This window comes from Emydura macquarii, unplaced genomic scaffold (genome assembly GCF_026122565.2).
Source record: "Emydura macquarii macquarii isolate MOO-44397 ecotype Brisbane River unplaced genomic scaffold, CSIRO-AGI_Emac_v2 contig_2428, whole genome shotgun sequence".
Classification (NCBI taxonomy): domain Eukaryota; kingdom Metazoa; phylum Chordata; order Testudines; family Chelidae; genus Emydura; species Emydura macquarii.
The window spans coordinates 186,544-212,900 of NW_027132565.1; the positions used below are offsets into that span (position 1 = coordinate 186,544).

The 26,357-nt window shown below is 50.9% G+C and overlaps 2 pseudogenes; one reads left to right on the forward strand and one right to left on the reverse strand.

The window, feature by feature from the left end:
* The window catches only part of LOC137162545 (zinc finger protein 208-like), a 220,664-nt pseudogene that overhangs the window by 158,825 nt on the left and 35,482 nt on the right, over positions 1–26,357 (reverse strand).
* LOC137162541 (zinc finger protein 850-like) overlaps positions 8,273–26,357 on the forward strand; it is a 40,138-nt pseudogene continuing 22,053 nt past the window's right edge.

Consider the following 26,357-nt stretch of genomic DNA (forward strand, 5'->3'; position numbering starts at 1 on the left):
TGTAAAGAGCCCCTTATCAACACCACAGCTCCGTGAACACGGAGGAAACACCTTGCTGTTCACATGTCACAAGGAAAGCTGATCTTTGGGGAGTTTTAAACTCCAATCCCCCATTGTGGGAATTACTCAGTCATTCTCCTCCAAAACGGAGGGCATCTTACATCATTCAGCAATTAGAGACAGACACAATCGATAAACGGTGAGGACAGTTTATATCAGCATTTGATAAGTAGGCGAAAATGAAAAAAAATCTGAGCAGATTTATAACAAATTGGCGAAGTAGAAAGGAAAAAAGCCAACTCAGCAAGGTTTCACATGGAATGGGTATCGAAAGGAAAAATAAGCAGGGAATATATTTAGTAATCCAGCAACAGAGAGAAAGTGATCAACCTCTGAGTGTGGTGTAGTAAAATCAGGAAGTGAATAAAGGGGGAAATCTGTGCAGCAATATTTGATTATTGGAGAGAAAAGGGGCTGGACTGGAGGATATAATATCTGCCTATTAAATTTATCTGGTAGAGCAGGAAAACGGGAGGGGATTTATAAGAACATTAGCCTCAGAATATTACAGGGAAAGAATGTTCTTAAGGATGCAAGGTTGAACAGTCTGAGGCAGTGCCAGAACCAAGGATGTCTGGGCCTTGTTAATTCAGCCCCCTTGTGCCTGTGCGTTCCTACACAATCTTTAATGACAGGGTCACAGCCTGCAGCGCTCATTAACACAGGAACTGCCTCATGCAGGGTATGTCTACACTGCAACAACAAAACACCATGGCAGCCAGTCTCAGAGCCTAGGGCAGCTGACTTGGCGTTGTCGGGGATGTTCTGCTTCAGGGGAAAAAATGGCCGTGTAGATGCTTGAGCTGGAGCCTGGGGTCTGAGATCCTCCCCCCTCGCCAGGTTTCAGGGCCAACTGCAAGCCAAAACCAGACATCGCCATTTCTATTTTAGCACCAAAGCCAAGTCAATTCACCTGGGCTCTGAGATTCGCTGCCGTGGGTCTTCATTTGCAGTGTAGACATCCCCTCAGTCTAGGCTCTGGGGTGTCTGATGCAGCAAATATCTCCCCAACCCAGCTCTGTGGAGTTGAACAGGACCCGCTAGCTTGTCCTTGGACATTCATGGGTTAGATTTGTAAATGGCTAATCACCCCGGAACCAAACACTCTCCTCCTCTGCATCATCCTCTCTGTTCCGTCTTCATTAGTCTGGGCAAAACCCCATGACGCCCTTAGACAAACTGGGTGTGTCGCTAGTTACATTGTCTTTGTCTGTGCCCCAAATTGTTCCTTTGCCTTCTCTGTTTGGGGCGCTGGAACATTGAAAACTGAAATCCATTGTCTGGGGCTTGTCTGGAGCCCTGTATGGCTCAGATGTGACAATTGTAAGTAATAAAATCTTTAAGTTAGTCTAAGTGACTCCATTTTGTCTAGTTGTCCAGAAGTAACCTCAGGATTGCAGAAGGCCCCTGTTATCAGCTGAAGCAGAACATCCCCGCAAGATCCGGATAGTTCCAGTTATCGGACAAAGGAATTCATCAGCAAAAACATAGAACAAAAAATTACTGCAGGGACCAATCAGTTTTACCAAATAGCCTTATCTTCTTCTGCAACCTTGTCTGGCTGCCAAGTATGCCTGTGTAAGTTAAGCTACTGCGCATGTGTGTTTGCTGTTTATATGCTTGTATAAATATGTAGTAAGGCGTGTGTTCGGGGTCTTTTGTTCACTGGCCACCTTTGGCTATGTGACGGACCTTCTGCAGAATAAAACTTTTGGAGACTGTCCGGATTCCTGTGTGGGTTTCTTATCTTTTGTAAAGGAAATTATGCATGTGGAAATCATTAGCTGGAAACATGAGAGTGGTGAACGATAAGAAAGGATATTATACATGAAAGTGTCATGAAGCTATAGGATAGGAATGTCCTTTGTAAGCAGAATTTAACAGAGAAACAAAAGAAAAGAAGGAACATATATATAAAACTGCAGTGTAAGCAAAATTACTAGGGAGAAACAGGAGATGTGCACCATCTGGTTTTAATATCTAGGGGGGCCCACTCCTTTAGGTAAGAGGTATATACGCAAGAATAAAAAAAACAGGAGGGACTTGCAATCCTGTTATTGCAAGTCTTCAGCTGAATAAAGGATTCTTTTCCTATGAAACTGTTTGTGACTGTTCTGCCATTTCATCTCAGCTGAAAGGGACCCTGACTCAATTATATGCATGTGGGTAAACAGGCTTTATTTGCCTAAACCTGTGGCTGTAATTCATGCATGTCCCTCACACTATGCAGGGCAACGAACAAAGTTGAAATTTGCTCAGCACACCTGCAGACTTGTCAGATCCTGGGCTGCAATCCAGACCGGTGAAGGGCTGGGTCAGTTCTAACCCTGTAACCCCAAGTTCCTCACAGTGCTTAGCCTCCATGTCCCTCTGCCTGGGATGCCCACAGTCAGCATGGAGCATGCACTCGATGTATTGGGCAGCCCTGGACCATCTCTTTGAATCTGGGCGCCCTGCCTGCAATCAGCCGGACTGTCACCACCGAGAAACGTGTCCCCTCCCGCTGCTCCGGGCAGCCTGTGGCCGAGCAGGACCCATCACCCCCGTGTCCCCGAGCACATTGTGACTGTCTGCAGCAATGCCCGGACTCCTGCACAGAAACGCCCCTTCTCCCCCTCCCCGCAGCTGGGGTCTCCTTCCTGCTGCCCCTTCACCCGGCGGCTTCGATGCACGATGCGCCCTTTGATGCTGAGAGAGGCGGCCAAGGTCTCGGGGACGGGTGGGCCCAGGAGGCAGGTCTGGGGCAGGGCGGCTGCCGGGAATCCCTCGGGCGCTAGGACCCAGGAGCAGCTGGGCTGCGGCGGCGGCAGTGATCGCGGGCGGAGCTCGTAGCGGCAGCAGCACAGGCGGCTCCAGGCTCCCGGGGCTGGTTCGCTGCTGCCGCGACTCTGGGTCCGGCTCCCGGCGAGATCCGAGCCCGGCGGCGGCTGCTGGGTCCCCGGAGCCGGGCTGCAGCCGGGCGGTGACATCCCCGCTGCGCCCACCCAGGAGCCTCTCCCGGGGCAGAGACCCCAGCCTGGCCAGGCCCTTCCCGGCCCCGCTCCCGGCCCCGCTCGCAGGGAAGGTAAGAGAGACCTTCCCCCCCGCCCCGCCCCGCCCCGCCCCACCCCAGGGAGCGGCGCCTCCCGCTCCCAGCCCGGCTGCCGGGGCGGGTTTGGCCCCGGGCTGCTCCCCGCGGCTCAGGCGGCGATTCCCCCCCAGCCCCCGCCCGGGGAAGCTGCCGCCGGTTCCTTTGTTTGCGGGACAGGGGCGGCCGGGCTGCGGCTGGAACCGCGGCCCCGAGGGGGCTCATCACGTTCCCATCCGCCGCCGCCCCCCAAAACCTGCAGCTGCTTTGTGCCCGTGTGGGTGTGAACCGGGGCTGCTCGGGGAGATCCGCTGCCCCGCCCCGCCCGCACCGGCCCCCCGGGCAGGGGAAGGAGAGGGGCCAAGGGGCTAGATCGGGGCCTGGGGCCAGGAGCGGGGTAAGACCCGGCTGCAGCACTGCCGGACATGGGAGAGCGGGAAACCCGGGAACAGGGAGGGGCAGAGGGGATCAAAGTCCGCCCAGATGGGCTGAGCCAGCTGCCGTGGTTGCAATAATAGGCTGTGGGGCAGAGGGGCTGCCCCCCCCCCTTCCCAGGATCTTAGCTCCCATTTCCCAGCGCTGTGTCTTTAAAGGCCTGGTGCGTCCCAGTGCCCCCTAGACAGGGCCGCTCCTCCCTCCTGTCTAGGATGTACTGAGCTGCGGTAGGAGACTGAATTCAGTGAAATACTTACATCCCCGTCACACACACCTCACACCTGTGCTTAGTGTTTACAAGAACCCCTCCTCCGTTTACATGTCTGCATAAACCTCCTGCCACTTCCGAAATGTGTCTCACCTGCTGGTCCCCTTCCCGAGTTCAGTGGTTATTTTGTCTGTCTCTCCAGCACCCTTCACGTGTCTTCTTGGTGGATAGAACTTGGTTCCCAAATATTCACTAAAAGTTAGAATTTCAAGGGTGAAGGCACCGAGATCCTTTTTAATATGCCACTCACAGCATCAATCCTTTAAAAAATCTGTCCCTAAGCGCATTATATTATCTTGTATTAAATGCTTCTCAATAGGAAATTTCTACTATATTTTTTAATAAACATAGATACCCAACTCCAGGATCGATTGACAATGGCAAGCATTCAACGCTCATGAGTTATGCACCCCAAAGTCAAGAATTTAAATAAATAAAGAGAAATTTTGCTTTCCATTTTAAAACCTTTTTGTGTCTGAGCCTTTAGGATACATTTAGCCTCAGGGTTTTGCTGCTGCCCCTTCCAAAGAATCCATCCATCTAAAATGGTTGTGCATTCAATGCCCTTTGTGACTTCCAGTACATGTGATTTTTCCCCTATTAGTAACTGAAAATTGATTTAAAAACTTTATTTCTGTCAATAATCCCCCATCCTGCACACACGGAAGTGCACCCTTTTCTTTTCTACTACTTCATTCATTGTATATGTAGGTGTTGATTTTTCTACTGTGTTGCTTGTTTCTGATTGTCTATTTGAAGCTCACACAGCCTTTTATGGGTGCCAGTTTTTTGTTTTGCTACATTGCTGGGATGTTCTTCATGCTGACAAATCTGTTGATTTTTACTACCTGGCTCATTCTCAGAAGAAACAGCTTCTATGCCTGAGCCGCCTGACCCCAGGAGCAGGGTTCCCATTCCTGGATCACTAGGCAGACCTAGGTGGCTCCTTGCAGAGGGGATTTAGGCACCGAACTTTGTGAGAGGGGCAGTGTTTGGGACATCACCCTGTGGTTGGCATTTCCCATTGGATAGATTAAAGACACCTGACTTAGCGGATGTTGCAGGGTCAATTGAAGAGAGAGAGACTGAGCGCAGTGGAGTGATAAGGAGCGTTTTTTGGTTACAGCTTCTAATCCACTCATTCCCCTTTGTCACGCACGTCCAGCAAAGTGAGCCCCGAGTTCCCTACTTTACAACTTTTTATCTAAAATAATAGGTGAACACACACACTTCTGCAACGCCCCCTAAAATCCCTATTTGGTGATATAAAAGATTATAAAATGAATATTAATGGCTAGGGGAGGCGTATCATTATATCTGCCCCTGTTTGTTATTTCCCACTGTTAGACCTGAAGCAGTTTTCAGCCCCATCCAAACCCACAAGAATTAGAGGCATGCATAACAAAAGCTGAAGGACAATGGCTAGTGTAAATGCCTGATAACTCAAAGACCAGATGCCCACTTAGTGATTCTGCCTTTCCATGACAACAGCACATTCCTTACACCCCCACCCCGACCCCCCTTGTGGTGTACCTTCTTATCTGTAAATATTCCACCCATTCTCCCCCCCCCCCAAGGATAGGCAGAAATCCTGTTCTGTCTCTGTCTTTATCACCCGTGTTCTTTCTGAGAAGAACAAGATCTGTATTTGTAAGTAAATAGATAAAAGAAATGTAGATGAATTGTTTAAGTGAGAAAAAAACCCGTATATAAGTGATCTTTGTAACACCATGAAGCCGAAGCTGATTTATCAGACTTCCCGGTATTGTGAATAAACCTCTTCAGTCCCTGTGATGCCTGATTCTTGGAGAAAGGATCCTTCTTGCTTTACACCACGACACTTGCATAGCGGATACTTTTATCTGAACAGCAGGAATGACCATGAAGTCCCTTAACAAACGAGCAACCAGGGAAGAAGTAGGGGGAGAGATCCCGAGCCTTCCCTAACAGACATGCTGCCTGGGGGAGAAGAGAGACCAGCCTTTCACCACATTCTTTGTCCAGGTGGTGCGGGGAGGAATGGTCAGGAGAGGGGAGGGGGAACAGAGCCTGCCCGTTACCATGGTGCCTACTGGGCAGGTTTGCCCTGTTCTGGACACTGCTAAAAAGTTGCTCTGATTTGCTCCCTCTTCCCGAACTTCAAGGCTAGAAAAGTGCTGTGGTTTGCACATGATTATTGCTTGGCTAGTACCTGGCCTTTTTAGCCCAAGTCAGGGGTCCTGCGGTGGACAGTTCGTGTCCAAAGCCTGGGCCCAACTCCCAGCCCCCCAGGAATGTGGCCCAGCGCTGACATCCTTTGTCCCCGCGCCCACAGCGGGCTGGCTGTTTCGGATCCCATTCTAAGGCTCCCATCTCTGCCTATCCATTGTACAGGGAGCCTAGGTACCTACCTCTGCTGTGTGGATCTCGGTGCTTTTCCTGTGGCTTTCTAGCTGCCTAAAGGTTAGGTCTTGCCACGGCTCAGCATCACAATGCCCCAGTGCCTTTGTGAGTCTAGCCCCAGGCCTTTCCCTCCCTGCTGAGAGGTGCTTTGTTGTTGTTTACCTCAGGGTAAGTAAGGTGTGGGAGATATTCGGACACAAAGAACAGCTCTGTGTGGGTTGAAAGCTGGTCTCTTTCACCAACAGAAGTTGGTCCAATAAAAGATATATCACCTCACCGCCTTGTCTCCCTAAAATCCTGGGACTGACCCAGCTACAGCAACCCTGCATACAATAATGATCAGTCTGTCTAAGGAACACACGTAGACAGATTTGCTGCCCAATAGCTCGTGTTTAAAAGGTATTCATAAGAATTCCAAATACTCTTGATAATCTGTTACACTATTTCTGTGGTTTGCGTGCATTAGAAAGAAGTTCATTCACAGTAGAAACTCAATGGCCTGATCTACAATGGAAATCAAGAAATAACGCCACCTTCATTCAGGGTTTTACATACAATAGCCCTGAGGGTTACCTCTGTAGGACGCTTTTCCAAATTACAAAAAGACCTTTCTTTATTTGTGTCCCAATTAAAAATCGAGATTTCATGGTAGCAACTTGTGACAGGAGCGTCCCCATCTCTCACAACTTCCCACTGCTGGACTAAGGGATGGAAAAAGGTCAGAAGGTAGCCAATTGTAAGGGCAGTACCTCCAACCTTCAGAACTTGCTATCCTGGAACAGAGGATGGGGAAAGGTAGAAATATCAAAGAGTAATAGGCAAACCTTCACTGTCCCTGGCGGCTGCAGCGACGGGTCCGGGGAGGCTCAGACATTAGCCGCTGCCAGCGGAGGGCCTGGTTATGGGTAAGGCGGAGGAGGCGGGTGTCTGTGCCTCTCCCCCTGCTGGGACGCCCTGCACCCCATGCTCAGCCCCTCCTAGTGTCATTGTGTGTGATCTAGTGCACAGCGCGGCACGCGGGCTGTCTTCTGAAGGCTGGGGATGGACAGCTCAGTATTGTTCTAGTGCCAGGCTGGCTGCAATGTCCCGTGTACGGCTGTGAGGCTGCACCATGTCACCTTCCCCGAGATGTGTCCTCCTGGCTTGAAACTTGTCCAGGCAAAACTCTCCTGGGCAGTTCACAGCTGGTCAAGGCGTGTGTAGAACAAACCCAGCTCAGCCATCCAGGGACAAAGGACTGGCCTGGGCTGCCCAGATTGCCCCAGGGACTGGGGAACCTACTCACAGCAGCAGAGTCCTAGAGCTGAGCCGCTGCTTGGGTCAGATCTGCTGCATCCTTCTGTCCTGTTGGGTGTGGGAGGGAGCCAGACTGAGCAGCTGCTGGCTCCTGCAGCAGGTTAGTGCTGGGGAGAGACCTTCCTTAAAGCTCCCTCCTTTCCCAGCTGAGGTGGTGGGGACAGTCTCCAGTGGCTGGAACTAACCCCTGGGGCAGACCCGAGTTCTGCCGACATCAGCTACTGAGCTGGACCCTCCAGGTGATGGAGAGAGACCTGGGGGAAAGTGCTGGGGCAAAGCAAACACCCACGTCCATGGGGCAGTAACCAGTTCTCCCAGGGACAGAAAAGGGGAGAGAGGGAAGATGATAAAAAAGGAGCCTGGGGACCGAAAGGGGCAGCAGGAGCAGTAAGTGAGGAGAGAGGTTCCCAGCTGCCATGCCTGCCCAGATCCATTCCCGGCATCCCCTGGGGCAGACAGACTTTCCTGGAAAGAAGGTGAGCAGCTGGCAGAGGAAAAGCTGGTAGCTCAGTCTGTTGAAGCACTGCACTACTTGGCGGGGGCTGGGGCGCTGGAGGGGGTCACATGGTCTTTGGAGACAATGTCGGGGAGTCCCCCAAAGTGACTCCTTTGATTCTGCTCTTTTTCTAGCCTTTGGATCAGAGACTCTGTCCCTGGGAGGGTTTAAAAGTCCCACTGGGTTTAGTTCTGCTGGGAGGGACCTGGCCAGGGTAGCAATGAAGTGAGTTTCTTCCCAGCATAGCAGAGTGCAGAGCCTGGGGGAATCGGGGTGTGAAATGGACTCAAGCCCCTTCTGACACCTCTCCAATCTCCCTGCTCACCCTGACAGGCTGAAGAGTCGCACCCAGGTTTCACTCCAGATCATCCCGTCTTCCCGGGGAAATGGCTGAGGTGGAGCCGGCTCAGGTAAGGGATTTTCCGAGGGCAGCTGAGTGGGAGAGAGTGGCAGGGAGAGGACAGGGTGTGATGGAGCTGCTGATTTTCTGAGCAGGCCCGTGGCCGGGAATGAAAATTCCTCCATCTAAAACAAGAAACAACCCCCCTGCATGGGGCTGGGAACGTTTTCCAGACTCCCAGGGCTGCAGCCTGAACCCACTAGCCAGAGGCTGCTGTAGAACAGGAAGGGAAGCTGTTGGGATTCCTGTCCCGCCCTGTACCTGTTCCCTGCTCTGAGCTCAGCTTCCCATATCAGCCTGTGGCCAAGAAGTGTGTGGTAAAGGAGAAGACCCAGCCCTCCTTCATCTGCTGGAGGGACAAGGAGCTCTCGCTTTCTCCCTGTGGGAAAGTAAAGAGTTAAAAGCTGGACAAGTGATGAGGCCTAAGCCACAAGGAATGGAATCATGGCACAGGCAGAGCTTGTTTCTGTTACTGGTGTGAATTGTTGCTAGAGTCTGTTCTCTCTCTCCTTTCCCTCCCTTCCTAGCCATTTGCACAAGGAATCAGACTAACAAATAACTATTCTCCCTGCTGTTGAAGGTCTTTGGTGGGAACAGAGCATTGTCCTCTTTCCCATCCTTGCACACAGTATATTCGAAAGAATGTTAGTAAGTTTCAAGGTAATGTGCCTGGGCTCTGTGCAGCAAACCTTAAACAACACACAGGGGCGGGTATAATTGTATTCATCCTGTAGTCATTAATATTAATTGTATAGGTGTCACTGTAACCAACTAAGGGTCTGCGGGGAGTGGCTGGGAATGTGTACACATCGACATGCTGTTATGGGTAAAAGGATTGTAAAGTAATCCCCTCTTTGCTCACTCCCGGCGTCGAGGTGGAACGAGCAGACAATAAAAGGTTCTGTCTCCCCAGTCCACCCCGGGGACAACCTGTTTGATTATTTCTAACACTCCCCACCCCCTGAAGCCTCCTGGCTGCTCTGAGCAGAGTGGGAAGGAATTCTGCTAGTCCGGCATTTCCAGAGCATCTCTCTTTTTGTCCTTTTTTCCCATGTGATTAGGGGGATTATCGCAGGGCCAGCAGATGGTGAGTGGAGACTTTTGTTGTTTCAGATGCCAGTGACCTTCGAGGAGGTGGCTGTGTATTTCACCCAGGGGCAGGGGGCTCTGCTGGACCCCGCTCAGAGAGCCCTCTACAGGGATGTTATGCAGGAGAATTACAAGAATGTGACCTCGCTGGGTAAGGGATTCCTGTGCCCTCAGTTCTTAGAAGCCGTGGGGTCTGCATTTCCAAATCTGCTCAGGGTCTTCCCTGGTCAGTTACATTGGAGGGGAATTGCTTCCATAATCCGGAGCTGCACTGTGAGAGGGACTTGCATCTCTCTACCTCCTCCGCTGGGGCCAAGGTGTCATAACCTTGTGGCCATGCTAACTCGTCCCCATCCCTCCAGCTTTGAAGGGGACAGAAGCCGTGTATTGTCTTCTCTGTCTCGTTTCACACTCACACACAGGATCCCTGTTCACCTCCTTTCTTGGGACTCGCTCCAGCCATGGGGAGGGCTCTGGGCTCTGCAGGTTTAGAAACAGGCAGGGGTTTAGCTCCAGCGCTGTGTGTGCGTCAGCAAGGAACCCAGAGCGCACTGATCCTGGGAACTCCTATTGAGGACATGACAGTTCCCCACACCTCCCTCGTCAGCTGCTTCTCCCAGGGGGGCTCAGTGACCATGTTCCGATTCTCTTGGATTCCACGTTCCCTCAGCACAGCATGGGGACACGTTCATGAACTCATCTTTGTGCTGAATATGCCTCCAACTCTCTGTGCACCCTGATCGTCTCTGATTTCTCCCCTGAGCAGGATTTCCCGTTCCCAAACCAGAGCTGATTGTCCAGCTTGAACGAGGAGAGGAGCCGTGGGTGCCCAATCTCCAGACCTGTGCTGAAAGGGAGATCCCGAGAAGCAGTGACACGGGTGAGGACTCAGTGACACTGACACAGAAGCCACCTGCAGACAGAAGGATAAAGTTGAGAATCCCAAAAATGTGGTGTGAGCAAGTGCCCTGAGTTCCACCTCATTTTACCCAGGTCATGGCTGTTTGGCAGTAGATATCACGCGTGGTTTTCCACTCATCCTGTTGGCTGCAGGAGTTTCCTTCCCAACTTTACTGCCCTGTGAGTGTTTGGGTGGGTGGTGGAGGCAGAATCTGATGGCTCGGTCTTCACAACTTTAAGGTGTTGGGTTTTCCATTTGTGCTCTTCCTCTTTCACCACGACACAATGACTGAGTGTCTGGATTGTCTCTCCCAGCAGGTGATGAGATAGTGAGTGACAAGGAGGAGGATGAACACCAGGAAGTTCCTGGGGAAGTGGAGCCACAGGGGAACTTTTTGAGAAGAGCTGAAGGGAATTTTTCCCAATGCTTGGAAGAGGGAGAAAACCGGGGAAATCAGCAGAGTTCAGAGAGACTTCTGCGAAACCACCCAAGGAAGAAAGTGGATGAATCTATTAAATGTGGGGGAGGATTCAAGGATCCCAAGGAAACCACAGCCCATCAGACCAATGTCAAGGAAGACAAACCCTATCACTGTCTCGAATGTGGGAAAGGTTTCAGTTGGAAGTCAGCACGAATTAGACATGAGAGAATCCACACAAAAGGGAGACCACATAAATGTTTGAACTGTGAGAAAAGTTTCACATGGAAATCAGACCTTATCATTCATCAAGCAGTGCACAGAGGAGAGAGACCCCATCAGTGCTTGAACTGTGAGAAAAGTTTCACACGAAGATCACTCCTTATTAGTCATCAGATAACCCACACAGGAGAGAGACCCCATCAGTGCTTGGAATGTGAGAAACGTTTTACACTGAGATCAACTCTTCTTAGACATCAGGCAATGCACATAGGAGAGAGACCCCATCAGTGCTTAGATTGTGGGAAATGTTTTGCACAAAGATCACTCCTTATTAGTCATCAGAGAATACACACAGGAGAGAGACCCTATAAGTGTTTGGATTGTGGGAAAAGTTTTATAGATAGATCAGCCCTTGTTAGACATCAGGGAACCCACACAGGGAAGAGACCCCATAAGTGTTTGGACTGTGGGAAAAGTTTCGCATACAGATCAGGCCTTATTAGTCATCAGAGAATACACACAGGAGAGAGACCCCATAAGTGTTTGGATTGTGGGAAAAGTTTTATAGATAGATCAGCCCTTGTTAGACATCAGGGAACCCACACAGGGAAGAGACCCCATAATTGTTTGGATTGTGGGAAAAGTTTCACACGACGATCACACCTCATTGGTCATCAGAGAATACACACAGGAGAGAGACCCCATAAGTGTTTGGATTGTGGGAAAAGTTTCATACAACGTTCACACCTCAGTAGTCATCAGGCAATACACACAGAAGAGAGATCCCATCACTGCTTGGATTGTGGGAAATGTTTTGAACAAAGATCATCCCTTATTCTACATCAGGCAACCCACACAATGGAGAGACCCTATCAGTGCTTGGACTGTGGGAGAAGTTTCCCATTCAGATCAGGCCTTATTAGACATCAGGCAATGCACACAGGAGACAAACCCCATAAGTGCTTGGAATGTGGGAAAAGTTTTGCACGAAGATCATCCGTTGTTAGACATCAGCTAACCCACACAGGGGAGAGACCCCATAAGTGCTTGGATTGTGGGAAAAGTTTCGTACGAAGATCACACCTCAATAAACATCAGAGAATCCACACAGGATCTAAGGACTGATCAGCACCTCCTCCCTGCTGCAGCTCTGGCTGATGGACCACAGGTGGGGGAGGGAAAGAGAGAAACTCCTCCAGACGCTCCCTCTGCCTGGCTGAAGTTCCTCCCTCTCCCTTCCCTTCCCAGCTGGGATCCGCCTTTGCATGGAGATTAGGAAGAAGACACTTGTCAGGCTCCACATTCACACTAGACCCTTCCCCCATCCTCAATCTTCCACCAGCCTCTGGGCTACCTATGGGGTACGGCCTTCTGGATCAGAGGATACCAATGCAGCAAAGCAATTAAAACGGTATTGGCCTTTCAGAGCCACCTGGGGAACAACCCTCGGGGAAAAGAAGTAGCTAGAGGGAACTGGACCTCTGCCACCCTATTGCAAGCGAATGTCGGGGGTGGGTGCAAATGGGAATGGTCCCAAGAGCCGGGGTAGCTGGTGCGGGTTGAAACAAACGACACATGGTTTGTGGTTGGGCCAGAGGTATAATATCCATGGATGGGAGTAATTTGGGCAGGACAAGGTAACACACGGGAGGGATGGTCACAAAAACAACCACCATTACAGTGTGTAGAACCGGTATCCGCTCAGCCCTGGGTGGAACAGGGAAATAAAATCTGCTGGCAGGGATCAGCCGTGCTCAATGGTCAGGAGCTAAAGGATGGAAGGTGTGTGGAACGGGTGGGGTTTGGAGCAGAAAGCTTTACCCTGCAACTAGAAAACTCCACCTATCACATCTGCATCCCGGCCATAAAACAGCTTAACATAACAGGACACCAACAATTCCAGTGAACTGGACTGAGGCTGTAGCTGAACCCTCCTGGATCAATTGGGACCGCCTAACACTGCTGTAAGAACAACTCCAGGCCTAGCAACGCAGAACGCAGGTTTTGGAAGCCCCGGCCCTCGGAGGAACCAGCGCGTTCCAACTAGCCGCTGAGCTGCCTGCTGACTGTGCTTGGACTGATGTAGCCTGTGCCCTGCGAACAGGCGTAACAGACTCATTCGCTCCTCGGTCGTGTTACTCGTGTTGTAGGAATATTAATCACAGTAGTTGTTTTTTTAATGATGTTTATGGGATGTTGAAAACTTTGCACCCTCCCAGCCTCTCCCCGAAAGCCAGACCTGTAATTTTAGGCACAATTGTCCAGTCAGTAACCCACCTCCCTCGTCTACCCATAGCATGAGCAGTGTCTCAAGGCACTGGGCCATCGGGAACCAGGGCCTCCTGGACCAGTGCCCCACCGGCCAGTGTGCGGGAAGGATGGGTGCCTGGGCCTTTCTTTGAAGAGGGTGGGGGAGTGTAGGAGAGTGAAGAGTTAAAAGCTGGACAAGTGATCAGGCCTAAGCTACAGGGAATGGGTTCATGGCACAAGCAAAACCTTGTTTCCTTTACTTAATGTGAATTCTAGCTAGAGTCTGTTCTCTCTCACCTTTCCCAATGGCTCAAGGAATGAGACTAACAAATAACTATTCTCCTTCTGTTCAAGGTCTTTGGTGGAACAGGGCTTTGTTTTCTATCCATCCCTTGCACACAGTATATTTTAAAGAATATTAGTAAGTTTGAAGGTAATGTGCCTGCGCTCTGCAATAATCCTGTAAACCAGCGGTTCTCAACCTTTTTTTCCCGAGTACCACTCAGGTCAGGTAGAGTCAGCTCAAGTACCACTTCACCTGACTGTACCTGACCAGAGTACTACTCGGGAAAAAAAGCGCACTAAGCGCCTTCAATTAATACCCTCCGCCGAAACCCTGCAGCTGTTTGCCCGTTTTCGGCAGCGGCAAGGGAGACATGATTCGGCGGGGGGGGGGGGGAAGCAGCGACGGAGGCAGGTTTTCTCTGCGGCACTGAGAGGGGGGGAAGTCAGCGGCGGGGGGGGGGGGGACGCGGCGGAGGCAGCAGGGTTTCCGGGCGGGGGGGGGGGGGGGGGGGAAATCGGTAGCGGCGTTTGCGGCCGGCGGCGGTGGGGGAATCAGCGGCAGCAGGGTTTCTCGGCGGCGGCGAGGTTTGCCTCGCGTACCACCGAGCCGGCTTCCGCGTACCACTAGTGGTACGCGTACCACCGGTTGAGAACCCCTGCTGTAAACAACAAACAGGGGCAGGTATAATTGTATTCATTATGTAGTTATTAATATTCATTTTGTAGGTGTCAATGTAACCAGATAAGGGTCAATGGGAGGTGCTGGAAATGTATACAGCTCTGGGTAAAAGATTGTAAAGTTACCCCCTCGTTGCTCACTCGCGGCGTGGCGGTGGAACGAGCAGGCAATAAAGGTTCTGTCTCCCCAATCCACCCCCGGGACAACCTGTTTGATTATTTCTAACAGTTTTGAGTCTCCACATTTTCCATGCAGCTGAGTGAGCTAGTTACACTGACATCAGCTGCTAGTGTAGACCAAGCCTCAGTCAGGAGGAGAGGGTGACAGGAGGAGCACAGAGCTGGGAAATGGCCGTGTTTGCTTCTCAGAGGCAGAGAGCTGGGGCCGAAAACTCTGAGTTCCCTGCCTCAGAGCCAGAGAGAGACTAGAACTGGCCTAGGAGTGTCCTGTGAAGCTGCTCCTGAAATCTGACAGCCCAAGAATGATGGGGGAGGGGCCGCATCTCCTGATTGCTGCGATGACCAGGTTGGCACAGACAAGAAGGGAGCCGGGAATATCTCCGGCGGGCGCTAGGACCCAGGAGCAGCTGGGCTGCGGCGGTGGCAGTGATCGCGGCGGGAGCTCGTAGCGGCCGCAGCCGGAAGTGACGGAATCACGCACTGGCGGCAGCAGAGCGAGACTACGGGTCCGGCTCCCGGCGAGATCCGAGCCCGGCGGCGGCTGCTGGGTCCCCGGAGCCGGGCTGCAGCCGGGCGGTGACTGGGGCGGTGACATCCCCGCTGCGCCCCACCCAGGAGCCTCTCCCGGGGCAGAGACCCCAGCCTGGGCAGGCCCTTCCCGACCCGCTCCCGGCCCCGCTCGCAGGGAAGGTAAGAAAGACCTTCCCCCCCCCCCCCGCCCCAGGGAGCGGCGCCTCCCGCTCCCAGCCCGGCTGCAGGGGCGGGTTTGGCCCCGGGCTGCTCCCGGCGGCGCTGGCTGCGATTCCCCCCTGCCCCCGCCCGGTTAGACCTGAAGCAGTTTTCAGCCCCACCGAAACCCACAAGAATTAGAGGCATGCATAACAAAAGCTGAAGGACAATGGCTAGTGTAAATGCCTGATAACTCAAAGACCAGATGCCCACTTAGTGATTCTGCCTTTCCATGACAACAGCACATTCCTTACACCCCCACCCCGACCCCCCTTGTGGTGTACCTTCTTATCTCTAAATATTCCACCCATTCTCCCCCCCTCTCCCAAGGATAGGCAGAAATCCTGTTCTGTCTCTGTCTTTATCACCCGGGTTCTTTCTGAGAAGAACAAGATCTGTATTTGTAAGTAAATAGATAAAAGAAATGTAGATGAATCGTTTAAGTGAGAAAAAAAACCCGTATATAAGTGATCTTTGTAACACCATGAAGCCGAAGCTGATTCATCAGACTTCCCGGTATTGTGAATAAACCTCTTCAGTCCCTGTGATGCCTGATTCTTGGAGAAAGGATCCTTCTTGCTTTACACCACGACACTTGCATAGCGGATACTTTTATCTGAACAGCAGGAATGACCATGAAGTCCCTTAACAAACGAGCAACCAGGGAAGAAGTAGGGGGAGAGATCCCGAGCCTTCCCTAACAGACATGCTGCCTGGGGGAGAAGAGAGACCAGCCTTTCACCACATTCTTTGTCCAGGTGGTGCGGGGAGGAATGGTCAGGAGAGGGGAGGGGGGAACAGAGCCTGCCCGTTACCATGGTGCCTACTGGGCAGGTTTGCCCTGTTCTGGACACTGCTAAAAAGTTGCTCTGATTTGCTCCCTCTTTCCCTAACTTCAAGGCTAGAAAAGTGCTGTGGTTTGCACATGACTATTGCTTGGCTAGTACCTGGCCTTTTTAACCCAAGTCAGGGGTCCTGTGGTGGACAATTCATGTCCAAAGCCTGGGCCCAACTCCCAGCCCCCCAGGAATGTGGCCCAGCGCTGACATCCTTTGTCCCCGCGCCCACAGCGGGCTGGCTGTTTTGGATCCCATTCCAAGGCTCCCATCTCTGCCTATCCATTGTAGAGGGAGCCTAGGTACCTACCTCTGCTGTGTGGATCTCGGTGCTTTTCCTGTGACTTTCTAGCTGCCTAAAGGTTAGGTCTTGCCACGGCTCAGCGTCACAATGCCCCAGTGCCTTTGTGAGTCTAGCCCCAGGCCTTTCCCTCCCTGCTGAGAGGTGCTTTGTTGTTGTTTACCTCAGGGTAAGTAAGGTGTGGGAGATATTCGGACACAAAGAACAGCTCTGTGTGGGTTGAAAGCTGGTCTCTTTCACCAACAGAAGTTGGTCCAATAAAAGATATATCACCTCACCCGCCTTGTCTCCCTAAAATCCTGGGATTGACCCAGCTACAGCAACCCTGCATACAATAATGAGCAGTCTGTCTAAGGAACACACGTAGACAGATTTGCTGCCCAATAGCTCGTGTTTAAAAGGTATTCATAAGAATTCCAAATACTCTTGATAATCTGTTACACTATTTCTGTGGTTTGCGTGCATTAGAAAGAAGTTCATTCACTGTAGAAACTCAATGGCCTGATCTACAATGGAAATCAAGAAATAACGCCACCTTCATTCAGGGTTTTACATACAATAGCCCTGAGGTTTACCTCTGCAGGACGCTTTTCCAAATGACAAAAAGGCCTTTCTTTATTTGTGTCCCAGTTAAAAATCGAGATTTCATGGTAGCAATTTGTGATATTCAGGGTCGGGATCACCAGTGTGGTACAGTGTGTTGGCCACTGATGTTTATCAGTGTAGGCTGCGTGTGTGTGTCCCTGTGTAGATGCTGTCTCAGCTCTGGCCAGGAAACTGAGACGGCTCTCACGATCGAATGAATCAACACGACCACAGATTAGCTGAGCAACGAAGGCGCCCAGGCCAGCTTTATTGCATGCGACACAATAAGAAGTGACCTACAGAGTATCTCGGGGTCAGTTTCGTATAAGCCGCATTACAATGGCCACGGCCCAATGGCAGGACTTTCCGTTATCCCCTAGACGGGACAACATTATTCCCTCTGACACCCTCTTTTATACATTGTTACATACAATGTCGTTCTGCCCCCTCTGACGTAGTCTAATACCACCTTTTTCCGTTAATTGGCTGATTTGGGCAAAACGACTCCATTTTATCACTTTTTAGTCATTTCTATTCATCAAAGTGTCATTTTAGGGAGTTAGTTCTCTTCAATATCTCAGTACCTCCTATACCTGCTACATGATTTGCATTTCAGTAATATTTGGGCAGTATATATACTTACAGTATCAGCACTTTCCTCTGCCAATTTCAACTAGCTTTGTTTTTTCCACTTATACTCCTGTTCACTTGGCTTTTTCCACTTAGGCCTTAGCCTGTTTTACAGGGCTTATGACAGGTCTTATACTTTTCCATTCAGGGTTTTACATACAATAGCCCTGAGGTTTACCTCTGTAGGACCCTTTTCCAAATTACAAAAAGGCCTTTCTTTATTTGTGTCCCAATTAAAAATCGAAATTTCATGGTAGCAACTTGTGACAGGAGCATCCCCTTCTGTCACAACTTCCCACCCCTGGATTAGAGGATGGAGAAAGGTCAGAAGGTAGCCAATTGTAAGGGGAATACCTCCAACCTTCAGAACTTGCTATCCCAGACCAGAGGGTGCGGAAAGGTAGAAATAGCAAAGTGTAATAGGCAAACCTTCACTGTCCCTGGAGGCTGCAGCGACGGGCCAGGGGGGCTCAGACATTAGCCGCTGCCAGCGGAGGGCCTGGTTATTGGTAAGGCGGAGGAGGCGGGTGTCTGTGCCTCTCCCCCTGCTGGGACGCCCTGCACCCCAAGCTCAGCCCCTCCTAGTCTCATTGTGTGTGATCTAGTGCACAGCGCGGCACACTGGCTGTCTTCTGAGGGCTGGAGATGGACAGCTCAGTATTGTTCTAGTGCCAGGCTGGCTGCAATGTCCCGTGTACGGCTGTGAGGCTGCACCATGTCACCTTCCCCGAGATGTGTCCTCCTGGCTTGAAACTTGTCCAGGCAAAACTCTCCTGGGCAGTTCACAGCTGGTCAAGGCGTGTGTAGAACAAACCCAGCTCAGCCATCCAGGGACAAAGGACTGGCCTGGGCAGCCCAGATTACCCCGGGGACTGGAGAACCTACTCACAGTAGGAGAGTCCTAGAGCTGAGCCGCTGCCTGGGTCAGATCTGCTGCATCCTTCTGTCCTGTTGGGTGTGGGAGGGAGCCAGGCTGAGCAGCTGCTGGCTCCTGCAGCAGGTTAGTGCTGGGGAGAGACCTTCCTTAAAGCTCCCTCATTTCCCAGCTGAGGTGGTGGGGACAGTCTCCAGTGGCTGGAACTAGCCCCCTGGGGCAGCCCCAGGCTCTGCCAACATCAGCTACTGAGCTGGACCCTCCGGGTGATGGAGAGAGACCTGGGGGAAAGTGCTGGGGCCGGGCAGGAAAGTGAGTCTGTACAAAGAGCCCCATTCAGGGACCTGCTGGTGAGTTTGCCCAGAGAGTGAGGGGCTCCCTGTGTGTCTGCTATCCCACAGTGCAACGAACCGTAGAGGCTGTTGTGACGAGTGTCGTCATCCCAGGATGCAGCGCTGCTTCCCCCACCCTCTTCCCCCACCCCCAAACAAACAGCAAAAGGATTTTCATGCTGTTTTTTTACTCCCCCGATGGCCATTGCTGCAGGCACATGGAGCCGGCTGAACTGTGCTCTCATTTTGACCGTGACAAATACACCGCAGCATATCCTGGATTACTTTAGAACTGTATGCTGTTTGCCTTTTATGCTCCCCCTACCATCCCCTGTATATTGCTTGCCTTTGATTTTGATTCTACAGGTGTCTGTAGAATGTAAGATAAATAACAAGGGAGTCAGTTAGTAGTTTAATACAGTGATACAAATGTTTCCTTTTCACTGATGGAAAACATCATCTAATGTATCCACATGTAGCACTGTGAATAAACTCTTAAGAAAGTATCAATTTCCATGATTGTCCACTGAAACAATGTAGCAAAGAATTTCCTCTCACTGCTGGCATTTAAAAGGCATTCACCAGGCGGGGAGTGGGGTGGGTGGTGAAATCTTTCAAAGGGACAGATCTTAGTGGGACAAAGAGCAAAGGGCTTTCTGGGCAGCTAAAACGCATTCACCACGCGGGGAGAGGAGGTGTGAAATTTTCAAACCCTTAAAGAGACAAACTGAAAAGGGCTTGTGTGTGTGTGCGGGGAGTGATTGCAGCTTGGATTTTAAACCCATTCACTGCAGGAAATGAAGATTTAAATCTTCCCGGGGCTGCTTTGGGGGAGGGTACTGAAATGGGGCATCATGGGTTACAGTCTGGAGGCCAATTAATTTGAATTACATCGTATTGCGTCCACACTCACACTAATGTGAATGAACTGATGCGCTTCAGGCGCTAATCCACTTGCAGAGGTGGTTTAATTAATTCCATTTTAAAGGCTCCTTAATTTGAATTAATAATGTGCAAGTGTAGACGTGGGTGTAATAAATTCAAATTAAGGGACTTTAATTCGAATTAAGCCACCAGTGTAGACCGGAACTTAGTAAGTTTCAAGGTAATGTGCCTGGGCTCTGGGCAATAATCCTGTAAACAACACACAGGGGCGGGTATAGTTGTATTCATCCTGTAGTTATTAATATTCATGTTATAGGTGTCAATGTAACCAACTAAGGTTCTGCGGGGAGTGGCTGGGAATGTGTACACACTGACATGCTCTTATGGGTAAAAGGATTGTAAAGTAACCCCCTCTTTGCTCACTCCCGGCGTCGAGGTGGAACGAGCAGGCAATAAAGGTTCTGTCTCCCCAATCCACCCCGGGGACAACCTGTTTGATTATTTCTAACACTCCCCACCCCCTGAAGCCTCCTGGCTGCTCTGAGCAGGGTGGGGAGGGATTTTGCTACTCCGGCCTTTCCAGAGCATCTCTCTTTTTGGCCTTTCTCCCCCATCACTAGGGGAGTTCTGGCTGGGGCAGCAGATGGTGAGTGGAGACTTTTGTTGTTTCAGATGCCGATGACCTTCGAGGAGGTGGCTGTGTATTTCACCCAGGGGCAGGGGGATCTTCTGGACCCCGCTCAGAGAGCCCTCTACAGGGACGTCATGCAGGAGAATTACAAGAATGTAACCTCACTGGGTAAGGGATTCTTGTCCCGTCAGTTCTTAAAAGCCTTGGGGTCTGCATGTCCAAATCTGGTCAGGTTCTTCCCTGGTCAGTTAGATTGGAGGGGAATTGCTTCCATAATCCGGAGCTGCAGTGTGAGAGGGACTTGCATCTCTCTACCCCCTCCCATGGGACCAAGGTGTCAAAACCTTGTAGCCATGCGAACTCGTCCCCATCCCTCCAGCTTTGAAGGGGGCAGAAGCCGTGTATTGTCTTCTCTGTCTCATTTCTCACTCGCACACAGGATCCCTGTTCACCTCCTTTCTTGGGACTCGCTCCAGCCATGGGGAGGGCTCTGGGTTCTGCAGGTTTAGAAAGAGGCAGGGGTTTAGCTCCAGGACTGTGTGTGCGTCAGCAAGGCCCCCAGAGCGCACAGATCCTGGGAACTCCTATTGAGGACATGACAGTTCCCCACACCTCCCTCGTCATCTGCTTCTCCCAGGGAGCTCAGTGACCATGTTCTGATTCTCTTGGATTCTACGTTCCCTCAGCACAGCATGGAGACAGGTTCATGAAATCATCTTTGTGCTGAATATGCCTCCAACTCTCTGGGCACCCTGATCTTCTCTGATTTCTCCCCCGAGCAGGATTTCCTGTTTCCAAACCAGAGCTGATTGCCCGGCTTGAACGAGGAGACGAGCCGTGGGTGCCCGATCTCCAGGCCTGTGCTAAAAGAGAGGTCCCCAGAGGCAGCCACACAGGTGAGGACTCAGTGACACTGACACAGAAGCCACCTGAAGATGGAAGGAGAAAGTTGAGAATCCCAAAAATGTGGTGTGAGCAAGCGCCCTGAGTTCCACCTCATTTCCCCAGGTCATGGCTGTTTGGCAGTAGATATCACACGTGGTTTTCCACTCATCCTGTTAGCTGCAGGAGTTTCCTTCCCAACTTTACTGCCCTGTGAGTGTTTGGGTGGTTGATGGAGGCAGAATCTGATTGCTCGGTCTTCACAGCTTTAAGGTGTTGGTTTTCCATTTGTGCTCTTCCTCTTTCTCCCCGACACAATGACTAAGTGTCTGGATTGTCTCTTCGAGCAGGTGATGAGATAGTGAGTGACAAGGAGGAGGAGAATCAACACCAGGAAGTTCCTGGGGAAGTGGAGCCACAGGGGAACTTTTTGAGAAGAGCTGAAGGGAATTTTTCCCAGTGCTTGGAAGAGGGAGAAAACCGGGGAAATCAGCAGAGTTCAGAGAGACTTCTGGGAAACCGCCCAAGGAGGAAAGTGGATGAATCTATTAAATGTGGGGGAGGATTCAAGGATCCCAAGGAAACCACAGCCCAGCAGACAAATCCCAAGGAAGAGAAACCCTATCACTGTCTCCAATGTGGGAAAGGTTTCGATTGGAAGTCAGCACTAATTAAACATGAGAGAATCCACACAAAAGGGAGACCACATAAATGCTTGAAGTGTGAGAAATGTTTTACATGGAGATCATCCCTTGTTGCACATCAGGCAACCCACAAAGAAGAGAGACCCCATAAGTGCTTGGACTGTGGGAAACGTTTCGTATACAGATCATCCCTTATTATACATCAGAGAATACACACAGGAGAGAGACCCCATAAGTGTTTGGACTGTGGGAAAAGTTTCGCACAAAGATCACACCTCATTAGTCATCAGAGAATACACACAGGAGAGGGACCCCATAAATGCTTGAACTGTGAGAAAAGTTTCACATGGAAATCAGGCCTTGTTGCACATCAGGCAACCCACACAGGAGAGAGACCCCATAAGTGTTTGGACTGTGGGAAAAGGTTCGCACAAAGATCATACCTCATTCGTCATCAGAGGATACACAAAGGAGAGAGACTCCATAAGTGCTTGGACTGTGGGAAAAGTTTTGCATACAGATCATCACTTATAATACATCAGAGTATCCACATGGGACAGAGTCCCCATAGGTGTTTGGACTGTAGGAAAAGTTTCTCACGAAGATCACACCTCATTAGCCATAAGGTAACCCACACAGGAGAGAGATCCCATAAGTGCTTGCAATGTGAGAAACGTTTTACACAGAGATCAACGCTTGTTAGACATCAGGCGATGCACACAGGAGAGAGACCCCATAAGTGCTTGGACTGTGAGAAAAGTTTCACATACAGATCAGCCCTTATTATACATCGGGCAATGCACACAGGAGAGAGACTCCATCAGTGCTTGGATTGTAGGAAATGTTTTGCACAAAGATCATACCTCATTCGTCATAAGAGAATACACACAGGAGAGAGACCCCATAAGTGCTTGGACTGTGAGAAAAGATTTATAGATAGATCAGCCCTTGTTAGACATCAGGCAACCCATACAGGGAAGAGACCCCATAAGTGTTTGGACTGTGGGAAAAGTTTCGCACGAAGATCACACCTCATTGGTCATCAGAGAATACACACAGGAGAGAGACCCTATAAGTGTTTGGACTGTGGGAAAAGTTTTGTAGAAAGTTCACACCTCAGTAGTCATCAGAGAATACACACAGGAGAGAGAGCCCATCACTGCTTGGATTGTGGGAAATGTTTTGCACAAAGATCACTTCTTATTATACATCAGGCAACCCACACAGGGAAGAGACCCCATCAGTGCTTGGACTGTGGGAGAAGTTTCCAATTCAGATCAGGCCTTATTAGACATCAGGCAATGCACACAGGAGACAAACCCCATAAGTGCTTGGAGTGTGGGAAAAGTTTTGCACGAAGATCATCCGTTGTTAGACATCAGCTAACCCACACAGGGGAAAAACCCCATAAGTGCTTGGATTGTGGGAAAAGTTTCGTACGAAGATCACACCTCAATAAACATCAGAGAATCCACACAGGATCTAAGCACTGATCAGCACCTCCTCCCTGCTGCAGCCCTGGCTGATGGACCAGAGGTGGAGGAGGGAGAGAGAGAAACTCCTCCAGACGTTCCCTCTGCCTGGCTGAAGTTCCTCCCTCTCCCTTCCCTTCCCAGCTGGGATCCCCTTTGCATGGAGATTAGGAGGAAGACACTTGTCAGGCTGCACATTCACACTAGACACTTCCCCCCATCCTCCATCTTCCACCAGCCTCTGGGCTACCTATGGGGTACGGCCTTCTGGATCAGAGGGTACCAACGCAGCAAAGCAATTAAAACAGTATTGGCCTTTCAGAGCCACCTGGTGAACAACCCTCGGGGAAAAGAAGTAGCTAGAGGGAACTGGACCTCTGCCACCCTATGGCAAGTGAATCTCGGGGGTGGGTGCAAATGGGAATGGTCCCAAGAGCCGGCATGGCAGGTGTGGGTTGAAACAAACGACACACTTTCTCTTTTTGGGCCAGAGGTATACTATCCATGAATGGGAGTAATTTGGGCAGGACAAAGTAACACACGGGAGGGATGGTCACAAAAACAACCACCATTACAGTGTATAGAACCGGTATCCGCTCAGCCCTGGGTGGAACAGGGAAATAAAATCTGCTGGCAGGGATCAGCCGTGCTCAATGGTCAGGAGCTAAAGGATGGAAGGTGTGTGGAACGGGTGGGGTTTGGAGCAGAAAGCTTTACCCTGCAACTAGGAAACTCCACCCATCACATCCGCATCCCGGCCATAAAACAGCTTAACATAACAGGACACCAACAATTCCAGTGAACTGGACTGAGGCTGTACCTGAACCCTCCTGGATCAATTGGGACCGCCTAACACTCCTGTAAAAACAACTCCAGGCCGAGCAACGCAGATCGCAGGTTTTGGAAGCCCCGGCCCTCCGAGGAACCAGCGCGTTCCAAGTAGCCGCTGAGCTGCCTGCTGACTGTGCTTGGACTGATGCAGCCTCTGCCCTGAGAACAGGCGTAACAGACTCTCATTCGCTCCTCGGTCGTGTTACTCGTGTTGTAGGAATATTAATCATAGTAGTTGTTTTTTTAATGATGTTTATGGGATGTTGAAAACTTTGCACCCTCCCAGCCTCTCCCCGAAAGCCAGACCTGTAATTTTAGGCACAATTGTCCAGTCAGTAACCCGCCTCCCTCGTCTACCCATAGCATGAGCAGTGTCTCAAGGCATTGGGCCATCGGGAGCCAGGGCCACCTGGACCAGTGCCCCACAAGCCAGTGTGCGGGAAGGATGGGTGCCTGGGCCTGCCTTTGAAGAGGGTGGGGGAGTGTGGGAGAGTGAAGAGTTCAAAGCTGGACAAGTGATCAGGCCTAAGCTACAGGGAATGGGTTCATGGCACAAGCAAAACCTTGTTTCTGTTACTTAATGTGAATTCCAGCTAGAGTCTGTTCTCTCTCTCCTTTCCCTCCCTTCCTAGCCAATGGCGCAAGGAGTGAGACTAACAAATAACTATTCTCCTTCTGTTCAAGGTCTTTGGTGAGAACAGGGCTTTGTTTTCTTTCCCTCCCTTGCACACAGTATATTTTAAAGAATATTAGAAAGTTTCATGGTAATGTGCCTGCGCTCTGCAATAATCCTGTAAACAACAAACAGGGGCGGGTATAATTGTATTCATTATGTAGTTATTAATATTCATTTCATAGGTGTCAACGTAACCAGATAAGGGTCAATGGGGAGGTGCTGGAAATGTATACAGCTCTGGGTAAAAGATTGTAAAGTTACCCCCTCGTTGCTCACTCGCGGCGTGGAGGTGGAACGAGCAGGCAATAAAGGTTCTCTCTCCCCAGTCCACCCCCGGGACAACCTGTTTGATTATTTCTAACAATTTTGAGTCTCCACATTTTCCATGCAGCTGAGTGAGCTAGTTACACTGACATCAGCTGCTAGTGTAGACCAAGCCTCAGTCAGGAGGAGAGGGTGACGGGAGGAGGAGCACAGAGCTGGGAAACGGCCGTGTTGCCTTCTCAGAGGCAGAGAGCTGGGGCCAAAAACGGTGAGCTCCCTGCCTCGGAGCCAGAGAGAGACTAGAACTGGCCTAGGAGTGTCCTGTGAAGCTGCTCCTGAAATCTGACAGCCCAAGAATGATGGGGGAGGGGCCGCATCTCCTGATTGCCGGGATGACCAGGTTGGCACAGACAAGAAGGGAGCCGGGAATGTCAGCAGACCTGGGCAGCCCTGAAGCCAGGCCGACCCCCATCACTGAGGCTGAGGGAGATGAGGAGCCTGACAGCCCAACTGGTCACCCCCTCCCCATCGACCGCAGTGTCCTGTGTGGGGCAGAGACAGACTCTGTTGTACCCACTCACCCCACACTCTCCCTCTAACCTGAGCTCTTTGAATTTCCTGCCCCGAGTGTTTGCTGTAGTGACTGGGTCCTAGCGTCTCTCATGGCTTCTCTGCACGTTTCTACCCATTTATCAGTGTTGCTCTGTTGCTGGTGCATGTGGGGTTGGTGTAGTAACGGTCTGGGCTGTGGGTGGGGAAGGGAGTCTGTCTTTTGCTTGTCCACTGAAATAATAAAGTCGAATTTAGGTTCTCCCATTGCCAGGGTCCTGTGTTCTGCATTCAATGGCTGCCAACTCCAGAGTGAGGGTTAGAGGTGAGAGCAATGCTAACATGGTCTGGATGGAAATGTGCAGTGAGGTCACCCAACCAACCTCACCCCTGCCCTGTCATAGGCGCCTCAAATTCCCATAGAGATAAAACACTGAAATCTTGTGCTGCTCTCCCTGACCCCAGCACAAATCAGGAACAGTCTGACTGGTCTCATACGCCTCTGCCTCATCCTGATGCTAGTCGGGCGTAATCCCACTGGAGCCACTTGAACTGTCTACAGCAGTTTGAAGCTGTGAGTGGACAATCAGACCCTTGGCCTCTAAGGGTATGTCTACACTGCCCGGCCTGCAGGGACCCATGCTGTGGGATCAACTGAGCGGGCAGTGGAGACCCGCTGAATTGATCCTGGATGTGTTCTTTGGCTGATGCAATAAATCCACACACACATACACATCGAAAGGAATAAGGCTTCTTTGTCCGGAGGGCATCTCCCCAGCACAGCATAGATGCCATGGTAAAGGAACGTA